The 14,208-nt window shown below is 40.8% G+C and overlaps 1 protein-coding gene across 1 annotated transcript in view; it reads right to left on the bottom strand.

The window, feature by feature from the left end:
- Nucleotides 1-13,815, bottom strand: part of LOC102992106 (cyclic AMP-dependent transcription factor ATF-7) — a 96,691-nt gene extending 82,876 nt beyond the window's left edge. Inside the window, exon 1 of the mRNA XM_007125741.4 lies at nucleotides 13,684-13,815. The gene's annotated coding sequence lies outside the window, so the exon portion shown is untranslated. The remainder of the gene's footprint in view (nucleotides 1-13,683) is intronic.
- Nucleotides 13,816-14,208: the final 393 nt, after the last annotated feature.

Raw genomic sequence — 14,208 nt, 5'->3', positions numbered from 1 at the left:
CGGCCATGGCTCACGGGCCCAGCCGCTCCGCGGCATGTGGGATCCTCCCGGACCGGGGCACGAACCCGCGTCCCCTGCATCGGCAGGCGGGTTCCCAACCACCGCGCCACCAGGGAAGCCCTAGACCAGAGCTCTTAAGGTATATTTTCAAGTATAAAAGAATGCTTGCTAATCAAGGATGCAGCAGAGAGGGCACCTTAATATGGGACTTTTGGGAGTACATATATGGACAATCTTTTTGGAAAGCAATCTGGCAATGTTTATATTAAGTGTCTTAAAACATTTTACACCCTTTGAACAAATCATTCTTCTTTCAGGACTTTATTCTGAGGCTAAAACCAGAAACATGGACCATTTATATATGAAAATGTTCATCACAGTCATATTTATAACAAAAAAGGAAAAGGAATTAAATGTTTAAAAAGAATGGATAAATATAAATTAAGATACTGTCTTACAATAGATATATCTAAGTTGTTAATAATAACGTTTCTGAAAGCTATTTAACAACATGAGAAAATGCTATACATTAAGTGGGGAAAAAAGCAGGATAAAAAATTGCATATGCACCATAATTCCAAATCTATAAAAAAGCAAACAAAATAATAAGCATAGAACAAGATGAGGGAATTAACGTCAAACGTTAATAATGGTTATCTCTGGATAATGGTATTCCAGATGATTTTATTTCCCTCTTTCTACCTTCAGTATTTTCCAAAGTCTCTACAAGGGTCACAGATTGCTTTTAATAAATCAAAAACTTTATAATTTAATAATAAAAAGAATACTGATCTGCATGACTTAAAAAAAACATGTCTGAGTTTAAAAAAAAAAAAAAAAGGTCCGTATCTGCCAGACTATTCCTTTTTTTTTTTTTTTTGCAGTTTGCGGGCCTGTGCTCACTGTTGTGGCCTCTCCCGTTGTGGAGCACAGGCTCCGGACGCGCAGGCTCAGCAGCCATGGCTCACGGGCCCAGCCGCTCCGCGGCTCCCCTGCATCGGCAGGTGGACTCTCAACCACCGTGCCACCAGGGAAGCCCTATTCCTTTTTTTTTACGATTTTTTTTTTTTTTTTTTTTTTTGATGTGGACCATTCTTAAAGTCTTCATTGAATTTGTTACAATATTGCTTTGGTTTTATGTTTTGGTCTTTTGGCTGCGAGGCATATGGGATCTTAGCTCCCCAAGCAAGGATTGAACCTGCACCCACTGCATTGGAAGGTGAAGTCTTAATCACTGGACCACCAGGGAAGTCCCTCTGCTAGACTACTCTAAAGCACTAAACAGCATAGTATTTAAAAATTATACAAAGTTGTTCACTCTCTACTACAAAGCAACAGAACCACAGAACCAACTGACAAAGTTCAAAATGAACTACCAAAAAAATCTTTCTAAAAATGTAAGCTAACAGCATCAAATAGAAATAGACATGGTGGAAACTTAGATTGATACACAGGGTAAATCAAGCATTTCAAGATAATTCCTTCTTAGTTACCCTCAAGGACCCGTTTTCAGAATCCACGAATGCTGCCTAACAACAAGTAGTACTTATATTAAACACTTAGAAATTGCCCCAACTGTCCAACACAAAGGGAATAAAGAGAGTTGAAACCAAGCTTAGCAGGTACTGAATGCCTTTCAGTGAGCTACAAATATGCTAAAAAATTTAGACCGGCACCCAAACAGATCTCTACAGGCCCCATTCCCCTATGATATTCAAAAGAAAAAAATTATATACAAACAGTTCTCTTCCAAAACCATAACTCTGGATACCAAGTTTCAGACTCTTAGATAATTTAGCTGCTGCTAAGCAAAGAGTACAAACACTGAAGCTCTTCACCACAGCAGCCTCAACATTTTACTCTCCATAAGATACTCTGTGCTCCTGTGACTTGCATTACATCTAGAACACTGACTTTAGGAAAAGATTCCAATAAACCTATGAACAGTGAGACTATAATTAAGGTATGTTAACCCCAGAAAACAAAGAAGACTCATGTTTTACTAGGCAGTAAATTATTTAGGAATTGAAATTTCTGTTCATAAATTCTGGGTTCATTTTCCACTGTAGTATTTAGCATAACAACAGTTTAACACATTATTTCATTAGTAGGTAAACCAAATGCCCCAAAAGGATTACATAAAAAGCATATATAAGTCTATAACCTTTAACTAATTAGCCTTTTGTAAAGCACTTTGCTAACAGATTGGAAAACTGAGGTAGAGAGTTAAAAAAAAAATGCAAAAGATGAGTCAAGAGGTTGAGGTTGGACTGAACCCTAGTTACCTGTTCTCACACACCCCAAAGAAGATATAAAAATGGACATTGTATCTTTCTATAACACCTGAAAGTTCTATGACAACTTGCATATTGTATGACTACCTCTAAGTGAATCATGTATTTCCAAGTTTACACACAATAGGTGTTTCTTATACGTTTATTATATAAATGAATGTCCAGAAACATGAACGTGAGGGACTATAATTTCTTGGAGCATTATTTTTGTCTAGGAAAATTAAATAATGTTGATAATTTGAATATTAAGTATATTTTATTATAATTGGGCTTCCCTGGTGGTGCAGTGATTTAGAATCCGCCTGCCTGCAGGGGACATGGATTTGAGCCCTGCTCCGGGAAGATCCCACATGCCACGGAGCAACTAAGCCTGTGCGCGAGCCCGTGCTGCGCAACAAGAGAAGCCACCGCAATGAGAAGCCTGCTCGCCGCAAGTAGAGAAAGCCCGCTCGCAGCAACGAAGACCGAACACAGCCAAAAAATAAAAATCAGTAAATTTTTTTAAAGTATATTTTATTATAATAATTTTTAAACTCATAATCCAGTTATAGTATACATCAATGATTGGCAAACTCCAGCCCATAGGCCAAATCTAGCCTGCCACTTGTTTTTATATGGCCCACAAGCTAAGAATGTTTTTTACTTTTTTTTTTTTTTTTTTTTTTTTTGCGGTACACGGGCCTCCCACTGTTGTGGCCTCTCCCGTTGCAGAGCACAGGCTCCGGACGTGCAGGATCAGTGACCATGACTCACAGGCCTAGCCGCTCCGCAGCATGTGGGATCTTCCCGGACCGGGGCACGAACCCGTGTCCCCTGCATCGGCAGGCGGACTCTCAACCACTGCGCCACCAGGGAAGCTCTTTACATTTTTAAATGGTTGAAAAAATTCAAAGGAAGAAAATTTTGTGACATGTGAAAACTATATGAAATTCAAATTTTAGTGTTTAAAGTTTTATGGGAACACAGCCATGCTTATTCTTTGCATGTTGTCTCTGGCTAGCTACTTCTGTGCTACAATGCTGGAGTTGCAGTTACAAGAGACCTCATGCCTGCAAAGCACATATCTACCATCTGGCCTTACTTTGCCAACTCCTGGTATTTATGATAACTATTATTAATTAAAATACAAGGTTAAGATATCCCAATTATGACAAATGTCAGAGTGATTGTTAATTAAGGACTTTTATTATGTGACTATTCAAGTACTAATTTCTTTTTATCTGACTTCTCGAAATTTAGAAATTAGGTTTTCTTAAAACATGATTAATTAATCTACCTCCATAGTTCTCAATCTTTAGCATATTCATCGAGGCTCCGTGTAAAAATACAGATTCCCAGGCCTCCTGGATTCTCTTGGCTTTGGGGCCCAAGAATCTACACTTTAAAAAACACCCTTGGGCTTCCCTGGTGGCGCAGTGGTTGCGCGTCCGCCTGCCGATGCAGGGGAACCGGGTTCGCGCCCCGGTCTGGGAGGATCCCACATGCCGCGGAGCGGCTGGGCCCGTGAGCCATGGCCGCTGAGCCTGTGCGTCCGGAGCCTGTGCTCCGCGACGGGAGAGGCCACAACAGTGTGAGGCCCGCGTACCACACACACAAAAAATAAATAAAACAAAATAAAAAACACCCTTGGTGGGCTTCCCTGAAATAAAAAATAAAAAATAAAAAACACCCTTGGTAATTCTGATGAAAATGGTCAGTAACCCACCCTTTGAGAAGCACTAAAATGTCTGGATATTCCTCCCGTATGGTAAACAACTATATTTTTCAAGTTTGGTACCATAAGACATCAGTTCTCAAAGTGGGTTCCAGGGATCCCTACAGATCCTTGAGACCCTTTCAGAGAGTTCATGGGTGTTCAAATCATACAAGGGTAAAAGATCTATTTAAGGGGCAACATAGGCCAATTCATTTTAATGGAACAGAGTATTAAAAGTTCACAGATGTGGTATCAGATTCTACACAATAGCTAACCTTTAAGAAACTATCACTTTTCAGATTTTGACGTAGTATCAAAGAAGAAAGATTATCTACAATTATCTGAAAAGAATCTTTCCTTTTCCTATTACATATCTGTGTAAGCACAGGTTTTCTTCATATACTTCAACCAAAACAACATATTGTCACAGACTGAATGCAGAAGCAGATATGAGAATACAGCTGTTTTTTATTAGCCAGACATATGATGTTCTTCCCCCAATTTTTTTAAAACTATAGATAGTTATTTATGTTATTTTAAAATAAGCAAATAAATATTTTAAAAATTTCTCCATTTTAATTTTTAATATACTAAATATTAATAGATATAACCACGATAAGCAAAAGCTCTTTGGAGTTCTCAATAATTTTTAAGAGTATAGAGGGGTGGGTACTGAGACTAAAAGCAGTTTGAGACCCACAGTTTGAGAAATAAACAGTAGAGTGCCCTAAATTGATCAAAGAGAAAGTTAAAATTAATTTCTGGATTTCAGGCTCAGGCATGCAGGGACAGGTTTCAAAGAAAGGAGCCGGCTTAAATAGACGAAATAGTTTTGCAGCAAATGACTGAAAACAGATGGGAGTGAGAATTAGGCTGAATCATAAGTTAGGCAACACATGGCCAAAGCTTAGAACCTATATGGAAACAGCTTCATACAGGCAACTACTAGACTAGAACTTTCTCTCCAGGCTTTTGGAGGATTCAAGGAACTATTCTGAGCTATTCTCAGAAAGGCTAATAAAGCAAAAACAAAGAAGCAACAACTTGCTAAAGTGACATCAGGAAGCTGAGTTAGAAATAACTAGAGAACATTATACCTATCTACGTTTGGCCTCAATATGATTTTAGAAGTAAAAAAATTCCTGGAAACTGGTAGGCTGTCAAAAATATAGTGTTGTGTTTTGGTTTTTTGTGTACTCATTTTCAGATGAAGTGAAACAGCAAAGCAATAGCAATCAACCCCAAAACACTGATCTTTAAGGATAAATTTTAAACCTTCATGGACTTAATTTAAATAGGCTGCAAACAACAACAAACCTGATAGACTTCAACATTAAACCCCAGTTTGGTCCCAGATAGGAAATAGCTACAATATCCCACAATGATAATCATGGAGACGCTTAGAAATTCTCAAGAAAAAAAACTATTTTCTAAGAGTGTCCACATACTGGCAACACAGCAACCTATCTGGGGTATTCCAATGTTCCGACTTTCAAAAGTCCCTAGCATAGATATGTAAAATATTAGCAAACTACTGCTTGACCAAAACTTAAAAAAAAAAAAAAAATTCTAAATGGTGCTACAAAAGACATGTTAGTACCAGAAATATCAGGGACTTCCCTGGTGGTGCAGTGGTTAAGAATCCGCCTGCCAATGAAGGGGACCCGGGTTCGAGCCCTGGTCCAGGAAGGTCCCACATGCCACGGAGCGACTAAGCCCGTGTGCCACAACTACTGAGCCCGCGAGCCACAACTACCGAACCCCGCACGCCTAGAGCCCATGCTCCGCAACAAGAGAAGCCACCGCAGAAGCCCACGCACCACAACGAAGAGTAGCCCCCGCTCGCCGCAACGAAGAGCAGCCCCTGCTCGCCGCAACTAGAGAAAGCCCGCGTGCAGCAATGAAGACTCAATGAAGCCAAAAATAAATAATAAAATAAATTTAGAAAAAAGAAAAAAAGAAATATCAGAAAAACCATGTTAAATAAAACTAGGATGGTGTTACTCAAGTTTGATAAAGCTTAAATAAACATAACTGGCCAGAAACTTGGTGCCAACACAAATCATTTACAGCAAACGTATGTTATATTCAATTAGTCATCCTGTTTTTATAATAAAGTCAGGCATATTCCTATTTCAAAAAGAATGATTATGCTCTATTTTTTTACTTTTCTACTACATGGTAAATTTTAAGCCCCAAATAAAATGTGGCCAATTTAGAACATAAATCTCCTCTGTCCGCTATGTCAGAAAGAAGCACTATATCAGATAAGAAGATATTAGTAAGTAATTCCACTCAAAGAAAAGTTGGGTTTTGTGAGAAGGTGAGGCGATGGCAGAACAATACTATTCCCATAAAGGCCCCAGCCGCAGCTCACAAAGTAACTTTTCAAGCTAAATCTTGGCTCTTGTTAGACTTTCACAAATTGATATTTATTAAGGATAAATGCAGTACTGAATAAGAGACACTTTTTGCACAGTCAGGTTTCAAATATATGAGAACATTCAGGATTAAACTCACCAAAAGATGAAAAGAAGCTAACAAAGTCATGAGTTTGTAATGAGTTCTGTTCTCCTTCATGATACTACTGTTGTAGCTCACCTTTGGTTTAGTTGGGAATCTTTCCTAGATGTCTGCTTACAAAGTTTTAAAAACTAGGAAGTAAATTTGTCTTTTCATAAAACCTTTCCTGGGCTTCCCTGGTGGCACAGTGGTTAAGAATCCGCCTGCCAATGCAGGGGACATGGGTTTGAGCCCTGGTCCGGGAAGATCCCACATGCCTCAGAGCAACTAAGCCCATGCGCCACAACTACCGAGCCTGTACTCTAGAGCCCGCGAGCCACGACTACTGAGCCTGTGTGCCACAACTACTGAAGCTCACGTGCCTAGAGCCCGTGCTCTGCAACAAGAGAAGCCACCGCAATGAGAAGCCCGTGCACCGCAATAAAGAGTAGCCCCCACTCGCCGCAACTAGAGAAAGCCTGCACGCAGCAAGACCCAACACAGCCAAAAATAAATAAATTTATACATTAAAAAAAACCTTTCCTGAATTTTAACATTCATCCTTCCTCTCCAAGGAAGCCATGCAGTATGTTTACTTTCAAAACTGAACTGAATTTTGCTTCACTGTATACAGGCAGTGAGAAAATTATTCAGATTTCTTTTTTTTAACGTTTCTCAACAAAAGGACAAACAAGAGAAGGAAAGGAAACAAAATACTATGACTTAACAGAAAGAAAAAAACCAACCACATTCTTTCAACACAGTGTCCACCAGGGAAATTCTGAAGAGAAAATGTCATGATAAAATATTTTAAGACATAAAATGACCCCAATGCAAAATATTTGTTGTTGTTCATTTGTTTTGGGTTTAGCTCAAAGGAATTATTATTTCTTGTCATTTATGTTCCTTACTTTTTGTTTATCCATTCCCACTGGGTCAGTAGAACCATTTCAATTTCATTTTCTTTACATTCTATTTTTCTTCCTGATTTTTCAATAGTAAGTTACTTGATCTGAGCCTCTACTTACGAATGTTTAGACTGGAAAGGACCTTGAGGGGTCATCAAGTCCATCCTTCTGCTTTCCAGGAGAATTCATAACTACAATCTCAGATGGATGAGAATGTGTCAAAAGAAAATGTACAAACATTTCCATTCACAATTTGCAATTTTCTAAAAATGAAAGTAAAAATTAAAACCCCAAAAGAGGAAGGTGCTTTAAAACTGCATTTATCAGCTAAAATTGCTCAAACATAATTCAACTATCAGGCTAAAATTAACACACAGGAAAGCTGTTGGCAGCCAACATAAAGTCTTCAGTCCCTAGAGATGTCTTCTGATGTTTTATCTTATTTGTAAGCACCATTTTACCTTAAGCACAAGGCATGACAAACTTAGATCACCACACCAATAAACTATAATTATAAATAGCAATTATATATATATATTTCGTGTGTATATATATATATATGTATGTATGTATACATTTTTTTTTTTAATGGGTGCTGTAGGTTTTTACTTCGAACATAAAATGAAAAGTTAGGTCTAAACTGGAGATGTCAATGTTTGGGGGAAGCTACAATACAACTGTAATATGGGCAATAGTTTCTTTGATGTGTAACTTAAAATGTTCAGGGAATGATGTTTCTTACTAAAGGAGTTTCCAAAACAGAATTTCATCTCATGACAAAAAACATACAACTAAGAGGAAACACTGTTAAATCATTCTAGAATTTTTTTTTTTTTTAAAGAAAGCAGGACCAGAGGTCTTGGAAATGGGGAAAAAAATAATACTTAGCGAAAACAGGGGCCAGGGAAGGTAGAGTCCAGACACTATATTCTGATGAAATATTGTTTCTCAGGAAGATTATAAAATGAATTATTAAATAAATGGCTGGGCTTCCCTGGTGGCGCAGTGGTTGAGAGTCTGCCTGCTGATGCAGGGGACACGGGTTCGTGCCCCGGTCCGGGAAGATTCCACATGCTGCGGAGCGGCTGGGCCCGTGAGCCATGGCCACTGAGCCTGCGCGTTCGGAGCCTGTGCTCCGCAACGGGAGAGGCCACAACAGTAAGAGGCCCGCGTACCGCAAAAAAAAAAAAATAAATAAAAATAAATGGCTTATGAACCACTGGCAAGTAATGCAGTGATCTATAAACACTAGCATAAGAAAGCTAAATAGTAACTCATGTCTAACTTCACTTTCTTCATATGAAATATAGGTTAGATAATAAAACAGTAGGTGGATTCATAACTGAATTTTACCCAAAAGGTTCATTAATGGATTAATATCAACCTAATGATAGTGTGCTGATGTTACATAACATTGTTCCACATATATATATATATATATATTTTTTTTTTTTTTTTTTTTTTTTTTTTTTGCGTTATGCGGGCCTCTCACTGCTGTGGCCTCTCCCGTTGCAGAGCACAGGCTCCGGACACGCAGGCTCAGCGGCCATGGCTCACGGGCTCAGCCACTCCGCGGCATGTGGGATCTTCCCGGACCGGGGCACGAACCCGTGTCCCCTACATCGGCAAGCGGACTCTCAACCACTGCGCCACCAGGGAAGCCCCCACCCTTATATATTTTTACCAGTGACCTAAAACAAAAACATAGGTGTCATGTTTATCAAATTTAACTATCAACGACAGAAAGATATGAGGAATGGTTAAGAGGCTAAATAACAAGCAGATGTAAACTGGTATATATAGAATGGATAAACAACAAGGTCCTACTGTATAGCACAGGGAAATATATTCAATATCCTGTGATAAGGGACTTCCCTGGTGGTCCAGTGGTTAAGACTCCGTGCTCCCAAAGCAGGGGGCCCTGCGTTCGATCCCCGGTCAGGAAACTAGATCCTACATGCCGCAACTAAAGATCCTGCATGCCGCAACGAAGATCCCGCGTGCCACAACTAAGACCCAGCGCAGCCAAGTAAATAAATATATTTTTAAAAATCTTGTGACAGGGCTTCCCTGGTGGCGCAGTGGTTGCGCGTCCGCCTGCCGATGCAGGGGAACCGGGTTCGCGCCCTGGTCTGGGAGGATCCCACGTGCCACGGAGCGGCTGGGCCCGTGAGCCATGGCCGCTGGGCCTGCGCGTCCGGAGCCTGTGCTCCGCAACGGGAGCGGCCACAGCAGAGGGAGGCCCGCATACCACAAAAAAAAAAAAAAAAAAAAAAAAATCTTGTGATAAACCATAATGGAAAAGAATATGAAAAAGTATGTACATATATGTATAACTGAGTTACTTTGCTGTACAGCAGTAATTAACACATTGTAATTCAACTATACTTCAATACAAAATAAATTTAAGGGCTTCCCTGGTGGCGCAGTGGTTGAGAGTCCGCCTGTGGATGCAGGGGACACGGGTTCGTGCCCCGGTCCGGGAAGATCCCACATGCCGCGGAGCGGCTAGGCCCATGAGCCATGGCCGCTGAGCCTGTGCGTCTGGAGCCTGTGCTCCGCAAAGGGAGAGGCCACAACAGTGAGAGGCCCGCGTAACGAAAAATAAATAAATAAATAAATTTAAAATAAAAGGCTAAATAACATTATCAAGCTAAAACAATAAACCAAAACTAACGAGATGACAATTACAGGGATAAACACAAATTCCTCAATTAAAATTAAAAAATTAATTATATAAATTAATGTGATCTTAGGCTTTAAGAACAGAGGTATTGAGTGCAGTGAAAAAAGAGGCCCTACTCGCCCCTATACTTTGTATTGATCAGATTATATCTGAAATGTTATATTCAGATCTAGATAAGAAACCCTAAAAACTCAGGCAACTAAGCTGATAAGGAGACTGAACTTTATTAAAAATGTCATTTAAAGAATGGTTGGGGCTTCCCTGGTGGCGCAGTGGTTGAGAGTCCGCCTGCCGATGCAGGGGGCACGGCTGTGCTCCGCAACGGGAGAGGCCACAACAGTGAGAGGCCCGCGTACCGCAAAAAAAAAAAAAATAAATAAATAAATAAATAAATAAAGAATGGTTGAAAGAACGTGGGATATCTACCCCAGTAAGAGAAGCCTTAACAGAATATAACTGTCATCAAATATTTGAAGGGCTACCATGTTGACAAGGAATTAGATTTATTGTAGCTTCAGATGGCAGGAGTAAAGTGCTTCACAATGTAAAGAATGTTCTAAAAACTAGAGCTCCAACAACGGAACAGGGTATCTATGAAGTAGGGACCTCTTCCTTACAGCATTCAGAAGTTAAAAGACCACCCACCAGACATTCCAAAATGATGCATTTGCACATTTTATGAATATATCAATACTTGATCCTAAAATAAACCTATTAGGGAAAGGCAATATTCAAAATGAGAAGCTTAAAAATTGTTTTATTTGACATGTTTCTAGAGATGGAAGACTTTTTTCATGAACTCTAAGAAAGAAATAATGCTTTTTCTTTTTTAATGAATGCTGCGTTTGTTTTTCTTAAAGAAACAACATATGCATCTTAACTTTAGTACCTTTATCAAGGGATAAGAAGCAACTGTATGCCAGCCTGCCAACTAGTTTCAAGAAGAGAGCTGTTTTTATTAGACATTTACATGGCAATGCTATTTGCTCCACCTAAAACTTCCTTCCAAAAAGGCTCCTCCTCATCATACGTGGAGAGGAGGCTGCTGTAACACTGACTCCTTCCTACTGCAGCCTAGAAAAACTCACTCTTGACATGTACAAAACAATAACTTGTGGGAACTTCAGAGCAGCTGTGTTCAGGCAGAGCCAGGGACTTAAAGCAGCAGTTTGACAGTAGGTTGAAAAAACAAATTTCATTTTGGGTTGGAAGCGGGGAGAGGAAAGATAAAGGAGATATACAGTAACAGTCTCTATTAACATTTAAAAGCCATGGTAAACAAAAATGCTTAAAAGTTACAACACTGAAACTATCACAGGACGCAACCTTTGATCCACAAGTTTAAAGATGAGCAGTGTTTATCATTCTCTAGCTTTCTGCTAGGTGTTAACACTGAGGTAGTGCCCAAGTCACAGCCATCACAAATTCTAGGGTGGAAGAATAAAACAAGGAACTTTGCTCTCTCATTGGATATTTTTTTGTGCTGCTGCCAGGCAAACTGTGAAAATGTCTGAATATCCAATAGCAATGCTCTCAATGTGAAATACTGGAACCCAATTAAGTAATTAATGCTAAAAGGTCAGTAATTAATTGGTCTCAATGTGCTGTAGGGGTAACCTCCTGGCCAGGAGGACAAATGGCTGCTGAAAACCAAAGGTTAATACAAAGCAACATACTCTGGTTTCTCCTCATGGTAACACCTTTACCGGTATATTTCAGATGTTATTTTGCTTCCAAAAGTAAGAGGAGAAGAAAAGGAATGTAAAAGACAAATCTATGCAATAGCAAATAAGTTATTAATTGGCTGTATTAGCTCATTATTAAATAATACACAACTATCAAACAAAGGGCAAAGACTTGTCCCTTTTTTGTACAGAATTAAGAACTGGTAAGACTACTTAGTATAGCTGCCAAACTTTTCTTTAGCTTCCTTTCTCACAGACGTGTTACATTTCGCAATAGTCTCCACTTACCTTATATCTTCCATGTTTAAGTACAAATTGTGTTTGATTTCCCCAACCCTTGCCCCCAAGATATCAATATTATGACATATCTTTAGCTTCTGAATTGGAACACAAAGGAAGAAACTGAATATTTTTCACTTTCCTGAAATACGTGCCCATTTTATTTACACCATTTAAAAAAACATAAGCTAACTAAAACTAACTGCAACCATTCATTTAGCAACTCTTCAAGAATACGAGTGGGTAAGAAACACATTTAACAAAACAAACCAGTTTAGTACATTTTTCTGTGCTTAGAATACCTATAAAGACCTATGTCTCTGCAAGAATTACTTATACTACTGAAAAGTTTTTAAACGTAGGAATCAAGTGAGCTTGTGGAGAAAACTCTGCACACCCCTACAAACCTACACTTACTATGACACAACCCTCAAAGATACTAAAACACCCTCTGATAACTAGAAAAAAAACTTTTAAAGTTAGGAAAGCAGCAACGCGGGAATATGGGGAGGAGGTGCCCTGGGTAGTAAACACCCCAGTCACAGAACATAACAAGCAATTCAGAGCAACGTATAACTCTCGATGGAGCTCCAACTTGGCCGCTTAAGTCCCAAGCCCCCATCCCTGAGTTGAGGAAGAGATGAAGTGCAGGAACAGGAAGAGAGGGAGAAAGGAAATCTGAGCAGAAGTGATGGAAGTGTTCTATTTTTCTCCTTCTCTACCCCTATCCCAACTTTCTTGCAGGCTGGTCACCAGACTGGGTGCCATATCCACCAAAAGCCCTAAATCCATTTCCCAGGCTTCTTCTGATACCTAGGCTAAACACCTGTACATATCAGCCGTCTCCTAACCAAACACCTCCCTTACCCTTCTGGATTCCCCCATACCCTTCCCAAAGTGATATCTCTTGGCCACTAAGCCCACTCCTATGAAGTCTTCCTAAACTCATTCACTTAATTTTCTCCATATCCATACTTTCTCTCTGATATCATGTCCCTGGTACTCTTTTTTATAATTCAATCGGAATGCCATGCTCTCACTTCCACTTACTCCTCCCTATCTTCCCAGCAAAACCAAATGCCATGTTTTCACCTACTCATCCCCACCTCCTGCCTATTACCCATGACTCTTCCAATGCCAAGCCTCTAACCCCACTCTTTGAAGAAGCTCTGGGTCTTCAACCAGTTTAGTACCCCTCCCCTTTCTCCATTCCACCCCATTCCAGGCTCCACTAGACTTCCATTCCCTCAGGATTCAACTCCCCTCTCCTTGCCACGCCCTGTGCCCCCCGGGGCTACTTACCCCAAGTTCTCCCCACACTTCAGGCCTCTGGCCCCGCCTTCCCCCCAAAGGAAGGAGGCGGGAGGAAGGAGAGAAAAGGGGCGGCACTCCGCAAGGTAAAGGTGACCTCCCATTAGTGCTCGTCGCCGCCAATCGTAATTTCCTTCTCTCTTATTGGTCGGCTTTGGTCCATGCCCCACCCTCTTCCTCAGACAGGGCCCAGCCACCGCCTCAGCGCCCCCGTCCAACACACACTGGGAGGGGAGACTCCGGCCTGGGACACTGGGACTGGCCAGAGTTGACGGGGAGACTCCCGTCAGATCATGGACTAGTTAATGTTATCTGGACTCACCCGCTGGTAGCTCCGTCGCCTCCCGCCCGCCCGCGCTCGGTCCCACAATCTGTCTCCAGCTCCTTCTTTCCCCCCTAAGCGGAGCAGATACTTTTCTCTCGTCCGGCCAGGCGCGCTCACTTATCGCGAGATATGGAGAGGAGTTGGAGGAAGGGCGAGATCCGCAGGGCCTGAGTCGGAAAGGGGCCGAGGGGCGGGGCTCCGGAAAAAGAAGGGGCTGGACTTTCGGTGGGCAGGGCTAGGGAGGGAGGCTGTAAGAGTTCCTAATCGCTGGTCGCACGTGTTCGGCTGCTGAGTTTAAGGGAAAAAAAAAGGAAAAGAAGGAAAGGGACTCCTTACAGGTGCCTGTAGTAATGGAGATCCAAACGGTTCTCATACTAGAGAATTAGATTATCTCAAAGTAGCGCACTTTAAAAACGAGACAAGGTTGTGCCTCAATAAAACTTTTTTTAAAAAGAGCGGGGGAGGGGAATTCCCTGGGAATTCCAGTGGTTAGGACTCCGCGCTTCTACTGCAGGGGGCACG

Source organism: Physeter macrocephalus, chromosome 6 (assembly GCF_002837175.3).
Source record: "Physeter macrocephalus isolate SW-GA chromosome 6, ASM283717v5, whole genome shotgun sequence".
Classification (NCBI taxonomy): Eukaryota; Metazoa; Chordata; class Mammalia; order Artiodactyla; family Physeteridae; genus Physeter; species Physeter macrocephalus.
The sequence above is the reverse complement of the archived record's forward strand: the minus strand, read 5'-3'. Positions and strand labels throughout refer to the sequence as shown.